Source organism: Labrus mixtus, chromosome 6, assembly GCF_963584025.1.
Source record: "Labrus mixtus chromosome 6, fLabMix1.1, whole genome shotgun sequence".
Taxonomy (NCBI): Eukaryota; Metazoa; Chordata; class Actinopteri; order Labriformes; family Labridae; genus Labrus; species Labrus mixtus.
The window spans coordinates 8,309,403-8,326,294 of record NC_083617.1 but is presented as its reverse complement, the minus strand read 5'-3'; the positions used below and the strand labels follow the sequence as shown (position 1 = coordinate 8,326,294).

The following is a 16,892-nucleotide window of genomic DNA, read 5'->3' as shown; positions in this document are numbered from 1 at the left end:
AGCCAATACTGTACAGTACACATCATTGTAAGTCAAGATGGCAGCAGAAGCATCTGGAACGTGAATTCATGCAAATTAAAAATGGGCATGTATTATGAAGGAGCTGCAAGAGATGAGGCTGCACTTCAAAAGACTGTCGAAAAGAAATTTTTAAAAAGTGGGAACGGGGGATGTGAGAGGAGGAAGAGCAGACAGAGAGGGTGTCTGTGAAACGCACATGTGTAATTGTAGTGACATCTTCATTGAGAGCCCTCCATCTCTTTCCTGTGAGCTCCAAAGGGCGTCTCTGACGCCGGTCGATGGGGAGAGCAGCCGAGGCGCTGTGTTTAGCATAATCCCAGAGGCCATTGTGAGAGCAGCTAGTGAACGACTCACAGTTGCCAGCTGAGATTTCACCAAAACACAGCAGAACACAAGAAGAAGGGGATGAGACAGGAAAAACAGAGGTGGAGGGGGGAACGAGCAGGCAAAGGACTCAGGAAAGAGAAAGGATTGGTAGTAATGAGGAAAAAAATGCAGGTGTGTCAGATCTTACATTACACAGAATATGTAGAGAGATATTTTTCACATTAGAGGTGTGGCTCAATGTCTGCAGGATTAGGGTGTAGTAGGTTTTCTGTGGTTAGTGTGCGTCTTACCCAGCATCAGAGAGGCAGAGCATAAGGTGTAAAACATGCTTTCTTCCAGGTGGACTGCACCTGTTGGCCCATACTTAGGACAGTACTTGATTGTCATTCTTCTTTTAAAGAGTCACTGGCAGCATTGATTTGTAACAGAGGCATGAAAAGATGAATCTAAAGTGCAGCATGACACGTCAATATGTCTTCTATTGTGCAGATATTCTTACCTGAAAGTAGTGTGAAATCCTATTTGATCAAGCAGATGTTTTTTGTTTTTTTTCTTTAAATCAACCTCAAGTAAACGGTTAGGTCCCCTAATATGCTGCAGAACAATTAAATCCTAACAATTGCAAGGATTCTTTATGACTGAATGGTTTCTGATAGAAAAAAAACGAGTAGAATAAATATACCGTAAACATAGTTTTAAGGTTTACAGGGTACATATAAGACGAACTGCAGAATCTCTCCAGGTGATTGTGAGAATATAAAACATCATCACAGTTGCCTGCAGAGATTACCCAGTCAGCCCAAAGATTCCTCTCACACACATACCCCCCCACCACACACACAGTCTGTGGTGGGTATGTGTTATATCCATAAGTCAATCTGCAACAGACGGTTAACACAGATCAGGATAAAGACGGAGCTTTGACCCCCGCCCTCCCCTACCGTTCCAAAAGGTCCTGTGTTACCATGGTTACAAGGCCTAGGCACGTGCCTCCTTTTGTCGAGCAGTATCCTCCAGGGTCAGCTGCATACCCAGTTAGAGGTCAGATGTCACCCTGGCCTTTCACTTAGGTCACCACTCACCAGCCTTCAGCCTTTGACCCCAACAAACACTGAAACAAATTGAGAAATGGGGGAGGGAGGGGAGAGAGAGGGGAAGAATTGAACATATTTACTCAAAAATTCTGAGGATCAGGGTGTAGAGCAGCTTCAGGCTTTTTGAGTGAGGATTAGTTGTGTAGTCTTGTGCGGGTGATGTATATAGTAAGGTAAAGTATCTCTCTGCAGGTTACAGTATGTCTCCCTCTTGTGGTGAAGTATAACTTCTGATTTTTTTTGTGGACTTCTGTCCCACAGAAAAGGAGAATATGGGGCATCCTGGGAGTCAGTGCTGTATATAAAAATTCTATTACATCAATTGAACTCTAGTCCTATACCTTTGTTTAATTAACCAATATATTTCCCAGGTTTTGTCTAAATTTACACTGAAAATCTGTTGCACAAGCATATCAAAGAATGTACACATTATCCTTGAGGTCACTAAAAGGCATTCATTAAATATCCACATATTCATGGTCACATAAATCACGCTGAAAAAAAAATTGTTGACCCAATCTTAAGCTTAATTCACAAAAAACCTTCAGGAAATCAGACCTGTGTCCACACATTTGGGGAAGTCTCTGACCAGAGGTGCCATCTTTCCCATTGAACCTCAGTGCATGTTGGGAGATTCAGGTCATCGAGTTGCAAAGTGTTGCTCGGGCGTTGACAAAAGAAAAATCTTAAGTTTATTAAACGGAACAGGCTGACAGTCCACACTTTGTTAGGCAGTGAATGAACAGAGTGGTTTTGACAGGCCTAACCTCTTAAGCTTCGGGTCCCACTGAGCTCGGCACAGCTAGAGCTAAATGCCATCTGTCCCAACATCATGAGGCCCCCCCAACCTGTCCCCCAACAGTTTAGCATAAAAATCAAGCAACACTGCTATTAAGGAAGAATAACATTTCATTTTAGCCCATAAATTATAAATAATACAGATTAATAATTTCAGTTGTGCAGGTTTGATGTTCTACAAACAATTGCTGTTTATTATCCACATGCCTTGATTTTCAAAAGGAAAGGTTGGAGGTATTTGCACAGTGGATTATAAAAAACTTTTTTATTAAAGACTCTAATAAAAGTGAATACTTTTTCAGACCATAAAAACCCGAAATGATCTCGTATCTTTTTCTCCTACAGAGCCTTGTATAAGTAATCAACCCCCTAGAGCTGCTGCATATGTTGTCATGCTATGACTGCAAATTAAAAGAGAGTTCATCGGGTTGTATGTAACAGACACAAAATAGTCCATCATTTTGTAGAAGTACAGGGCGTGTACAGGCTCCCCTGAAGTGTAAGGGGGTTGGAAACTTATGTAAGGAACTGTACGCCTTTGGCCTGAATGTTGGACATGTGCAAATGCGGCGTCATTAAACTTAAATCAAGGAGCTGGACTTAGTTGACGGTAGAGCTGAGCAGATACTGACAACCTATAAAGTGTCATTCCTTAACTATTACTATAGAGAACCAGTCAAATAAGAAAAACAAGTTTTGTAAAAGTTCAGATAGTGTTAATAATGCTATTCTTGCTGCACATGTTGACCATGTTTTTTTTTTTTAAAGATAAAGTGTGGGATTTCAGTCTAACAGTGCACGGTCAGGGTCAAGATGCACGTTACTGATCAAACAATAATGAGCAACTCAAACCATGGAGCATTGTTTTCTTCAGTTAGTCTCTCACTGTGACTCATCAATGGCTATCTTAATTCAGGTTTTGAACAATTTCATTTTACGCTTTACTGACTTCCACTTACAGCACCGAACAATAAAATAATGATATCACCATATGAACTTTAGTCTCCATCCTTTCACAATGTGGTCTGCTCCGTTAGCTGTCATCTAACGTTAAGAGCACTGAGTGACCTTTGTGCCCACTAGCCAATGTGTGTTCTTTAGCACTTCATTAAGGCCCTGGGCCTTCTCCTTACAAGCAATTGTCTTCCTCTAACAAAAAGACTGACGCATTGTATCAGTTGGAGGTACATTTTTCAAAGGAGGCCGATACAATAGGCAGAGCAGTGCAAATTATGAATCAGGTCTGTAAGGGGCCTCCTGGTGAGGCATATTGTACTGTTTGTTGATGGTCCAGTTTGAACTGAATGACATGTGGTGGGATTCAGATAGCAAAGGTTGCAGAGTGTGAGAATATATGCAGAGAAATGCAGATGTACAATCCGTGTACAATGTGTGAGTTAATAAATGTGAGTGCATGTGCAGCATGGTGTGCTCGAGTGGTGTAAAATGATGTGGGGTCGCGTTTGGGGGATGTGAGCACACGCTGAGAAACACAGGCAACCCGTAGACCTCCCAGAGGTGCACACTGGCTAAAAACAATGTGGATCTCCATGAACTGATGTGACATGTGTAAGAGTCCAGGCCTTTCCGTTAGAGGAACGCTACAGTAGAGGTAGAAGAAAGAAAAGAAAAACTGCACGAAGAAAGGGAGGGGAAGGAGGACGGGAAAGTAGGATGAGGAAGGGGCACAACAAGGACTCTGAGCAGTTGTACCGTTGTAGCTCGATTCATTTTACTCTGCTCAGTTTATCAAATATAAGGTCAACAAGATGAACATAAAAAAGCATAAAAATACTAAAACTGGAAGACTTAGTGAATATATGGTTTTGGCGTGTTTCATGATAAAGTTCTGTAAGTGTTTTTGTTGATAGTTTAATTAACATTTATGCAAAGGGATTATGAATCTTTTAGTCTGCCTTGATTTCATTTATTAATCTTTTTTTTTTTTTATTGTTAGCGTTAGTATCTTGATCAAAGCTGTCTGACGAAAGGATTTGCTGATTTTCTCTTCTATACCACAGTTACTTCATTTCTTTGTTTCCAACCGTTGGATGAACAAAACACTACATTTAAAGTCATGCTCTTGGACTCTGATCGTCCTAAAAACACATTTAAAAAAAAAACCTTCAGACATTTTACAGACCATGCAAATTGAGACAGCGATTGGGCGATTGATCAATAATGAAATAGTTTGTAGGTGCAGGCATGACAAATCTTAACTATTAAAAACCAACGTGCTGGCAGGTGAACCAATGCATCGAGACTAGATTCTTCATTTCGTATACGCTCTTCTCTACAGTACTGTAGAGACCAGTCTTCAATTGCCATTTGCTTGGTGTGAGGACTGGCTGCCATTTAGCTCCAGCTCTGCAGTCTCAGATGAAATGGGCCGATAGCACATCAGACTACTGACTGTCCGGACCATATTTACATCCCATCTCAGTTATTGGACGCGTAATTCCTCCACACATCTCTTCAATCTTATATCGGCTGCACACACATACACACAGTCGTCTACGATTATAATTTCATATGCCACAGTGTATCAGCCACCCGGGTAATTTTCTGCCATTTAAATGTGAATTTATGTCTCATGTAAATGAGTGTGCAGTCGATTTAGGCCCATTGGAGGACTGGCCTTTTCCCAGGGAGCATTCTGTTATAGGCCTCTGGTCGTTTCAAGGTCCCCGTTACTCACCTTGACTTAATAGACTGCACTGGCGCTGAATGACACCTCGCTACCGCAACTTAATACCGTTTCTCCAAATCTAACACGGGTATCAACAGGATGTACACATTATACAGCTAGCTGGGCTAACAATCATGTCATAAAAGAGCATCTAGAAAGAATATGGCCCTTCTGTTGAAACATGGGCTCCATTCACCGAATAGCTGAAATAAGCTTGAATGAATTGAGTTCACACAGTTGGACTGTTTTTCTTGTTCTTATAAAAACCCAAATAACTACCATCAAACACTGCAGTTCATTCAACATTAAGAGAAATGTGGATCATCAAATAAAAATGTATTCAATTCAATCTATGGTCACGTTGTCTGTAGTGGAGGCTGTTCTCTGCTCCTCTCTGAACTGAAGGAACAGCACAGAGCTTAAACTGTGCTAACCTTCACTGCAGCGCTGTGTGGGTTAACTACGCTTTCTACGGTGAACATGTTTACACTGTGAGCACGTGTATCAATTGAAACCCACAGTTCTTAACAGAACAGAAGAAAATCTAAACTTCTATTTTGTTTCATGTATTAAAGTCTTTTTTTTTTAAACTCCTCATTGGTTCAGTCATTACCCAGGTTCATAGTTCCACAGTGTCATGAAGCTGAAGTTTTATTTTTTAAATTGCGTGTTTTTTGAACCCTGAGGATTAAACCGTTGACAAAACATTGTAAGTGGTTCATGTTTCACGAGGTCAGTTATTGGCTGTTTTATTGGCAGCTTCATAACAGAGCATGCGCTGATATGCGACCTTTATGAGGAAGACTTCTTAACGCGATCGCTGAATCACTTCAGTACGACGTAAGAGAAGGATGTTTTATTTCTACATGTAAAAAAGCATCTGTATGTGTCTTAATAGTCACATATGCCCCCCTGCACCATGAAGTTAAACATTTAGTATCTTTAATAAACTTGTATTCTTAAACTCACGTTGAACACATAGAATCCAAAGATTATTTCCACACTTATCACAGGAATAATATATTGAGTTTATTGAATGTATTTAGGCGGGATAAAAGTTTTTCTCCTATTTAAAGACTTGTGAACGGTGAGCTTTTTTTCCACACAAGAACACTTATCTCGTGTAGTTCAGGAGATAAACATGAAGGGAACCTTTCAGCTGATCAAACTGTGGCTGAAAGACAAGACCTTGACCACATGATCGAACACACGCTCTTATCACAACAATAACCGGTCCACCTGCTACCAATCACACGCGCTCCTAAATACTGCAGCCAGCATTGCAAAATGCACTCTGCACCCTGGTTACTCAACCTCCTGTCTTATCCAAAACCCAAGGTCTTTACGCCCATCCATCAAATACAGTTCCCCCCCTCTACCCCCAACAAAGAGCTACGGTCATTTTGATGTTTTCCTGGTTTAGATTTAAACGCATTGTTACATTTTAAGTTTTAATTAATGAACCACAGCAGTTGAGGTAATTCTAAGCAACAATGAAGGTTAGACTTGATATTTTTAAGAAAGCCAAAAAAGAGAAAAGGAAGGATGTGCCTATTGATGAATTTGTTCACTGTGAGGACAAAACAGAGAAACTGTTCGTTTGGGAGTGAGTCGCACACAGAGCTCTTTCAAAACTGAGATCAGGTACATGCAGGGAAACAACACGTCAAGCGGAGCTGCAGAAGCATTGCTGTGTAGCTAACAAAAGGTGAACAAAAGTTGCAGATAAGGCAACTATTCAATATTGTACGTACTGATGCTCCTTACAGTATTAACAGGGACGGGATGTTACATGCAAATTGAAAGAAGCGGCCGTACTGTTAAGTCTTTGAAAATGCCAAAATCATTACAGACTTCACCCTTATTCACATATTACTGCAACATGAGGCCCAAAAATGATCCAAACAGCAGGTTTTACCATGTGCTGACTGTGAGTTGTAAGTAACGTCATTAAATTTCATTTCTCGTCAGAGTTAAAAGACATGGCACCGCACAAATGTATTGCTTGAGTTACGGTACAGGGTAAAGACAAGGTCCAGAAAAAAATGCAGCGCTGCAGGTAAAGTGCTGTGTAATTCCAGCCCAGAGAACGGACTTGAGGGACCAGGAAAAGAGCAATGCGGCTCACCGTGCATTTGTGATTGATGGTCTCTGTCTGTGCAAGAGCTGACTGAGCAACATGTACATCTCTCTCATTCACACACTTAATGGCATGCACACATCCTCTGGTGTGCTCTGTCCAACTTATATGCACCACAGCCCATTTATGTAATGTGCATGTGGGGCTTCCCTTAGAGTCATATGCATTAGGCGTCTCATGGTGGCTCATTTGGCAAAGGAACGTACCACGTTACCATGACATCCTGGTCCGGCCTGGAATCCCTGTTGAGTGTCTCCTTTCATCCCCTGCTTCTGTTCTATTGTTTCCTCCTTAACGAAGCACTGTTCAATCAAAAAGACAAAGCAGGAGAAAAACATCTTAAATCTTTGAGATCCGTCACACAAAGCACAAAATGCAATTCACTGTACTTTATTGATTATATGGATCACCATACCGGGAGGTGTTATGAGCATATATTCCTTCAATCTTTGATCCTGTCACATCTTCGCTGTCTAGTGCCAAGACATGCCTGGTCTGGCTTTAGGCCAGGCTGGGCTGGTCGCCACCACGGCCCCAGCATCCAAGCAGGCAGGCCTAGCTTAATGCTGACACATCGCTAACATCAGCCAGGGAGAGGAGACCTCTGGGAGATGCTGAAACATCAGCACAGCACCATTTCAGATATACCAGGAGGGATACACTTGCTCATCTGCAGTAGAATTTAAGAAGTTGTCACACAATCATTGTTGCCTTTAAAGGCTCGATAATCACAAAGCATTTAAAGATACCCGTGAGGCCGAGATGAAAAATTGTGCAAGTGCACTAAAACAGCCACACCCCCTACAAATGAACCTCTGATTGTCCCCATAAAGACACTATTAAACTGCCATTATGTTTTTTCCTTGACAAGAAAAACATGTAATTACTATGTTTATAAGAGTTCACCTGCGTCATGGTGTAGGGTGGGTGAGGGTGTAGCCTGCAGGTGTACGCACTGGATAAACTAGTACATTATCAGTGCAAATCAGTTCAATATTGAAAAATACAAATCTATTTTGTTTTGGGGGAGATAAACATATATTTAAGGCAAGATACAAAGATGAAAGAATTATTGATTCCTGCAAACAGCAATGTCTGTTATGAAGACATTTCTTCTATTTGAAACTGATTAAGCAACATTATCATTTCTAAAAAATGGATGGCATTTAAAAAACGTAATGAGGTCCTTTTTTAAATGTCTGCATATGAAGTGAGTTACGATGATTCAAAGGGTAAAAATGTATAAAAAGGCCTTCACGTATTCTTCGTTTCATATTTTTTCCACATTTGTGTGACCATAATGGCCGCCCTTTGTGCTTAGCAGAGCCATGCAAATGAGATTGGCAGAAACAAGCAAGTGTCAGCGATAGGCTCACATATAAGCAGAAGTGCTGCTGATTGATGATGCAAACCTTCTCCCTATAGCCTCCGTCCTGACCTCTGGCTTCTCACCCCTCGAGGGGTTAAACTTATTACCCTTTGACTCGTGTGACCTCTACTGTGAAAGGAGCTAGATTGAAGGATGACCAGAGCTTAGGTCCTATTGGCTGCTCTCTGACCAAACTGTGGCCAGAGGGCTGACCATCCAAACCCTAGAGGGATGTGACCCTGGCCCTGCCACACGCTCTGTGGATAATACTATTAACAGGTCAATACAAGCCTAAAAAAAAAAGGGGGACGGGGGACGTTGCTTTAACCTAAAGGATGAGCAGAAGAAAGGGATGAGGGGGAGATATTGAGGAAGGAGCAGATTTGCAGGATGGATTTAGAGGTTATTTGTCAGATCTGTTTGAACAAATGGTCACGAATTTGATTTCCAAACAGGGACAAATTCACCCAGATGGATTCTGAACAGACAATAAGAATAGGCCTCTCCTGAAGACTACCAATGTGGTTCAAATTACGCTCAGCAGTATTGCATCCTGAAAAATTAACAAAAGCTCGAAGCCAAATATCTTATTTAGATTGAAGAAAATCTTGGGATAGAATAAAACTGAACCTAATAGAGCCACGTTTAGGCAAGTCATCCCGTCGTCCCTGTAAATCCACTTTAACTAAAAACCTTAAACCGAACAAATTTGAACTTGTAATAGTGTCGCGTACAGAAACAAAAAGTTCATTGTGATATTAATTCATTAGACATGTGTTGTTTTATGCTGTACCTTCTCGTCTAGCTCTAGTGTGAGCAAAGGGGGGTGTATTGGGCGTTCGCCAATACAGCACGTTACATGCGAGACATGTGCTCTCTTCTCTCCCTTACACACGTCAGGTCAAAGGATTATTTGCCATTTTTGCTGCCGTCTTCCCTATTCTCTCGAGCACACTATCTGTTCGGGTCTTCGATACATTTGTTTATTCTTGTACTTGTAAATTGACTTTCTTGTAATTAAAACATCAAAAATGTGCCAAATGTCCACAACTCAACTCACTAATAATTCTTTAAATTTGGTCGCTGCTACGGAAACAAATGCTGGGCAAAGTGACAACAATTATACACAGAAAAAACTGTTAATCTCAAACTCTTTCACACTCACCATCATCACACCCAAAAACCCACATTACTCCGGCTGTTACCGTTAAGATGCTGCCATGTATCTCCACCAGACTTGATTTGACTAAACGCTTCTATCCAAACATCAAAAATCCGCATATAGAGGGTGTACACCGGGCAAACGTAATACGCTTTGTCTCCTCCAACCGAAAGAGTTAAGCGCCAATAAAAATAATAAAATACAAGACTAAATTATGCAACAAGCAGCTACAGCCACGACCCCCTACAAAATTTAGTTTTGAAGAAGGCATAAGAAAATACAATAGAGCAGAAACGCATGTAGTTAATAGAGTCCGCTCTACTAAAGTTGTCAGACCTGCGGCTACAGTAGAGCTTGTAAACAACCATACAAGCATGCATTCAGTGACATGTAAACGCACATGCAATCTCACACAAACACATAAGCAGGAAAGGATCAGAGATTACTACGAACAATGTAGAGAGGAAATCTTTGAAAGCAATAAGGGGGAAAAAAAGGAAAAAAGAAAACTGAAAAGAAACAGAATAAACTGCCAAAAAGAACAACAACAAAATTGTAATAGTACCTTGTAAAGCATCCATGTGCTGAGAGAAGGGTGGGACACCTGCAGAACCTTGTATGGTCTATCCAGAGCTCTCCAGCGACTGCTCCCTCTCAGAGCAGAGTGTGTGTATGAGAGTGCATGTGTGTCGGTGGCTGAGGGAGGGGATCCTACCCCTCCTCCTTAGGACTGTGCCTCCTTAACAGGATGGAGGGGTAGGTGGGGCCACTGCAATAAAGCAAACACACACACACACACATTTTTCTATGGTTGTTATGTCCTCGCTTCTCTGGCTCTTTCCCGCCTCCACACTTCCATCTTTCTGTCTCTTTCCAAGACTTGCTCTCAACCTCCTTCCCTTGCAGACTTGCTCTCATTTCTCTTGCCTCGTGCTTCCCTCTGAATCTCAGTCTGTCTGCAAGTCTCCTATACTCTCCCCCCCCAGCTCTCATCTCACACCCCCTCCCTACCCTTTTGCCCCTTCCCCTTCCTCTCTGACTGTATGGTAATATTAACATGCTTTCATTAATCTGGAGACGAGAGGGACATATGCCGTTTCTGGCTGGTGGTCCACAACCTGCTCAACTCCTGGTGTGTGAGCGCGTATGTGTGCTGCGTGTGTGCGTCCTGTCGCTCTTTAGTCTCATGATACTACAGCGCTTAGATTAAACGGGACAGTCAGGGAGCACAGAGTGTGTTTGAGAGATGAAGGAGGAGTGCGACAGCGGGAAGAGGCGAGGAGTGGTGCCACGATCAACAGCAGCCAAGCACACTTTTTTTAACCTCTTACTGTTCTTCTTTCTCTGGGTTTCTGTGCCACCACCCCTCCTCCTCCTCCCCTCCACTCATCCAGTCACCAAATACATCTGATTCAGGGAGTAGCCATCCCTACATAAATCATTCCCTTATTCCATTGGCCACACATTACATTGAAAGTATTGATCCCCAGCTACCCTCCACCCCAGCCACCACAGCACTGATTGCAAGGAAACCCTTCACAAGTCACAAACAGGAAATGGAAAAACAAACCACGGGTGTGCTTCGATTGACCATAATGGCGGATTCTGAAGCCTCAGACACAGTCACTGAAGGAGGGAGAACTATGCTGTCCTGCATTAAGCACGTGTGATGGAAATCCCAAGAAGGCATGTAAAACATAAAAATAGCAGGTAAAGCTTTAGCATTTAATCTATTAAACATACTAGGCAGTTTACAATGATACTGCAAAAGTGGAAACATTTTAGCTACGCTTACAAAAAAAGTTGCCAGGAAACATCAGTACTAAGACTGCATAAATAATGCAACAACATTTTCCATAAACATTGCAAAAGACTGAATTTATCTCAAGGAATAAAAACAATTATTTTGAGGAAACAACCAACGCTTTTTCACTCAGCATGGGTACATTTTAACTATCGGATGAAGGCCTAGTTATATTGTCCACGAGAGAAATGGAGAGAAAACTGATACTGCAGATGTATTAAACTAAGATTTTGGTATGGTTGACATCATTTGTGATAATTTGAACCTCATTGATACCTGTTTGAAAATGACAACGATAATCGATGGTACCAAAAAGTATCAAAGCTTTCGAAAAAACTTGGGATCTTCATTCAAATGTATAACAAGCTGCAGCAAGCAAAAGAGAGGGAGTACATTGCCATCATATCAGTACTGCCGATGTAGTTGCAGAATGTAGACAGTTTGCCAGCAGTTTTTGGTAGTTAAAAACAAGAAATTACCCGATAAACAGAGCCTAGGACTTTCATTTTTGTTGCTGAGGTACCAACACTGGTTCGGATATTGTTTGGTTTTTTACCTATATTGATTTAACTTTGAAATTAGTGTTTCATGACAACCCTAGATTTTTGATTAAGGACAGACATGTTGCAAACATAGGTCTTTTGTAAAACCTGCAGGAACAGCATATAGGCATAGATTCAATTTATATGCACTCTATATTTTTTGTTTAATTGTCTTCATTTTGTTGCAATACTGAACAATAGAACTGCACGTCACATAATATTTCTCATATCATGCAGGCCTAATAAGTACTACTTAAAGAACCATTACTACATACTTTGTAATAGCTCTAAATCTGATTAGACCGAATAAGTTTTGTTGCATAACAAAAAACACACTTTGGAGCCTTAAATTACTTAATGGCAAATTTCCAAAAGGGGAAAAAAATACAACACAAGCAAAAAGTCCACAGTCCTTGGATTAAAACTGACCATCAGAGGTCCAAATGCTGTGGTTTCCATGACAGCACAGCTGAGGATACTTTGCACTTTGACCTTATCCCCCTGCCTGTGCTCTGAAGCGATGACCAAGCCCAGGGTCAATCAAAAATTAGGTCAGCAAGGGTCAAATGGTAATGACCTCACTCTGGTTACACAACCACACCGTATCAAACTCCTCCAAGGAGCATCCAAGCATCATTCATCCTAATCAGAGCGCTGCACCTTTGCAGGAGTAAGGGGTGATGGTAAACCTGCGTAATGCGATAAAGGTGACAGTTTCTGTGATGATGCATAAATGATCACGATACAATATGGATAACTAAAATAAGAAAATGTCCTAAAACTAAATGAGGGATGAAGCTTTGAAATGTATCTGTCCATTGTTAAAGTACATTAGGCCTGCACAATATCGGAAAATGGTGCTTTATGTGACAACATTGGGGTAATGGTACAGTATGAAGTGCAATGGATAAAATGCCTATGACACTTTTTCTAAGTGCACTTATGTTTTACACAACATCTGTGTATGAAATAAAGTTTTGTTTTTTTCACAACAATATTGGCACCAATTGATCTAAGGCTAATGAGCTTCTTCTGACTGCATAAAATGGTGTGTAAACATAGCCATGTTATCCAATTGGATGGAGGGTTGGATGAGTAATATATATGCTGCAGGAGAAAACGTTTTTTTACATATATCATTTGTTTTATTTATAGTGATAAATTCAGATTTTTGCTTTAGACTTTATTACAAATGCTCATATTGTGATAATGATGAAATTACATGCACGGCCGTACAGTACATGATAACACTAATATCCTGTAATAAATAATCGCTTCAAGTTCTCCTTTAGAAGAACATTTGGCCTGATCTATCTCACGATGACGTACTGCCACTTGGGATAGAAGAGTGCCGTGAGGACGAGGAATTAGAGCAGATAACATAATTCTGGTTGAACTAAGACATCTCAACACATATACACATAGAAAGGCCTGAAAGTTGAGAAGCTGCACAACAGTTATCAAAAAAAATGGTGCAATATAGCGTGGCTTGATTTTTCATGTAAGGCGCATTTGAGGTTCGATGAGTCAGCAAAAAAAATACGAGTGGATTAAACCACTGGTAGGACAACAAAATATCAAGATCTCTAACATAAGTTATGTAGGACAACTTTCTTGAAGTACGAGATTTGTCTACGGAAAAGTTTAATTTAAAAGACATCCCGAGTGGCAGAGGAGATGATCTTTAAGAAAGGATGACACCGTCTCAGGGTAGAGAAACTGGGTTGGAAGAGAAGGGGGTAAGACAGATGAAGGGGTGGAGGGACTGATCAGAGGGGTGCCAGACACAAAGAGGCCAGGCCATGGCCAGTGGCACGCGATGGGCAGATTAACCAGCGTTTCCTCCCCTAACTGAAGCATTAGGACACCTGACTGAGTCCCGCCAATGGCAGCCAGCCAAGGATTTGGGTGTGCGTATGGGGGGGGGGGGGGGGGGGGGGGGGGGGGGGGGGACAAGCTGGGGCTCGCCTTTCAACACTCAGGCTCCTCAACAACACAAAGAGGGGTGGGGTGGTGTTCGTGGGGGGGGGGGAATAGGGGCTGGTGGCTTGGAGTGGGGAGGGGGCACCACAAGCCTTACCCCTCACCATCTGCTGCCCAGGCTAAGTGAGGACAGGGGTAGGGCCAGAGTGCGGGGTGTGGAGTATGTGAGCGCGTGCACCGTAAACACACGTGTATCTACGTGCACGCACCTGTTAGTGTGTCAGTGGGTGGGTGGGGTGAATGGGATGGCAGATGGACAGGGCATACTCTTGGCACCAGAGCTTCCATATTAGTCATCCATCGTATAAGGAGTGTCCCCCCCACCCCCCCCACAACATTCCTTACCCCTGCTACCTAATCCACAGTGCCAGCCAATTCTTTATGTTTTGCTCAGTTTGATTAAGACATTCATGATTAGAGACATTATGGGCTGGGTGAGAGAGTGGGTGTGTGTGAGCCGCTTACTCACACGCTTGTTTACTGTAAGCAACGCTAAACAGACGGACCTTTAACCCTATTGCCACTCAACCGTTTTAACCACTTCAATAATATTACTTTATTATTTTCTGAAAGTGTGGTGAATGATATGTTACGGGGAAAAACCATGAAATTAAACCAGATCAAATATCTGTACTATATCTATATATACACACACACTACTGCCCTAAGCCAAGCTGCACCCTATTACACATCAGATACATACAGTAGCCTATTTGACATAATTCCCCCCCCTCCCCTCCTGTGCTGTGTGTGTTTATCAGTGAGCTGCCCATTTCCCTCCATAAAAAAAAGGGGGTCAGAGGAGCAGACAGTTCAGTCTTGCTGAGCAGTAATCTGAAAATGCCTGTAATCCTCCATACAGAGCCCTTCTGGAGACCGTGATTGTAGTGGGGAGAGGTGTAGCCTCGTCTCCGTTTAGCAGCCATGTGTCTGACCAAGCTTGACACGCAACCAGAGCCTTACACAGCTGCCAGGACACACACTGAGAGATGAGGCACACTAGAGCTGCCCCCAGTCACTCACTGGAATAATTATGCCGTTTTTTAACCCTACACAATGCAGAGTGAGTGAGTGCAGGTCAGGGGAACTTTTACAACACTCTGTAAGTGGCGTATCAGAGAGAAATTAGTCCCCTGTTGTTTTTAACATATAGGGTGTTCAAAAACAGTTGTGAGCAAGTCTACCTGGTTTTTGGGATGAACACACCATAACACTGATTAGTATGCGAATTAATGTTTACTAGGCATCAGAAGCAGAATCAGTCACATTTCTTCACAGAAAGAGTCCGCAAATGTTCCCAGGGGATATCTGTAACGATGAAGTGGCACTGAAGTTCCTGAAATAAATGAAAAATTAGCGCATCCTTGTAAAATTTTCCATAATGACAAACTGCACCAGGGCATGAAAATAAAGCAGGCACTCAATATTATGCGTCACTTTCGGGGTTGCTCTACTTTCTGAGGGCTTTGCAGCACTTATTTCTTGAACTTGCCTCGGGTCCAGAGTCAGAGTCGTAAACACATGGCGAGCTGTCAATCTTGCACATGGTACGTCCAAGCAGCACATCCAGGATGTAGTTCAGTCCCGCGACCACCTTAGAAAAAACACATGACCAGGAGTCATTTAAGCGTGTTCATGGTTTGAAATCACCCTCACCATGCTTTGAGAAGTTTTACCTGAATTTTCGCCGAAGTTATGTTCACAATTTTGTAGTCAAACTGATGCTCTGCGTTTGCTCTGTTGAACTCAACCACAGCAAACCGTGCTGCATTCAAAACCTTGGTGTTGTTTACTAGGACATCTCGTGGCTGACCGGTTATCAGTTGTTCTGCGATTAAAACACGACCAAATGACACAAAAAATACCAGATAAACGCAGAAAAACATGCTGGCCCCCAACAAGTTGTTTTACAGTAGCCTACTTAGTAAGAGTCCTGTCGGCTGTGAGTGACCGTGTTCGCATTTAAAGCCGAGTTAATCAAACGCACACCTGTTTCCTATCTGTTAATTAGGCTACAATAATGCGAACTTCTGTGGGGCACGAAGCTGCTGCTGCTGCTGGCGGGAAAAAGACAGGAATACAATTTTAAAAGCAAAAGTAGGATTAGCCTATAATGGGAATAATTACTTTTAAGAGAAATAGAGCAATGATTCAGTTTCTTGATACCTAAAGTAGGCTTACAAAAACTTCGAGGGGAAAAGTAAAGTCAACCCTCACACATTGACATAAATATCCAAGTCAAATTCCAATTTTTAGTCACAATAAATTTCACAAATTAAGTGAAGGAAGAGAAAAAATATATATTCACAACATCATAATTTAAGTTTTTTATGATTTCCATACTTATCATCACCAAAATAGTTCAATATCAGTGTAATTAGGCCTATAAAAACAGATAAAAGAGTCAGAAATCATCAATTGTAATAGGCTATAAATTATACCATAAAGTTATTTAGAGTTCACCTGTATGTGTTCAATGTGTGACAAGTTATTTTACCTAGGTGTTAAAAAAACAATTTCTAGTCAATTTTATGGCAAAAAGCTCGTAGGAACATACAAATATATTCTATAATTACATAAAAACATGTGTCAGGGGGAATTGTCACCATTAATGGGGAAATCATTACCCCTCGGAATAGGAATATTTAACGGCACTACTGTACATTTAAAAATGTCAAGCTTGTCATAGGCTGCTAATGCAATACATTTTGGAAGTAAAACATCAAGCATGCACACCTTCACCTGTAGAAGCAGCTCCATGCTGTTGGGATCCTTTTCTGCTGCAGGCCGTAATGGCTGATAAAGGTAGAAGCTCAAATCAAGTCTGAAACTGCTGCCAAATGCAGTCAATCAGTTATTCAGTCAATCACTGCTAAAAAATAACAATAATATTACTTCCACTTGTGAAAAATTACAAAGCTGGGGAATACATTTCCTGATTGTTTTTCCTCAATCAACAATTA

General features: G+C 41.5%; 2 long non-coding RNA genes across 2 annotated transcripts; both read right to left on the bottom strand.

Annotated features, from left to right (window-relative positions):
- Nucleotides 1-427: 427 nt before the first annotated feature.
- Nucleotides 428-10,548, bottom strand: LOC132976028 (uncharacterized). Its single transcript, XR_009673360.1, has 3 exons — nucleotides 10,166-10,548; nucleotides 7,276-7,371; nucleotides 428-1,459 (listed from the first exon to the last, which is right to left on the bottom strand). It is a non-coding gene; the product is annotated as an uncharacterized LOC132976028 (long non-coding RNA).
- Nucleotides 10,549-14,289: 3,741 nt separating this feature from the next.
- LOC132976027 (uncharacterized) lies at nucleotides 14,290-15,931 on the bottom strand. The gene is made up of 2 exons (XR_009673359.1): nucleotides 15,606-15,931; nucleotides 14,290-15,523 (listed from the first exon to the last, which is right to left on the bottom strand). It is a non-coding gene; the product is annotated as an uncharacterized LOC132976027 (long non-coding RNA).
- Between the last annotated feature and the right edge of the window lie 961 nt (nucleotides 15,932-16,892).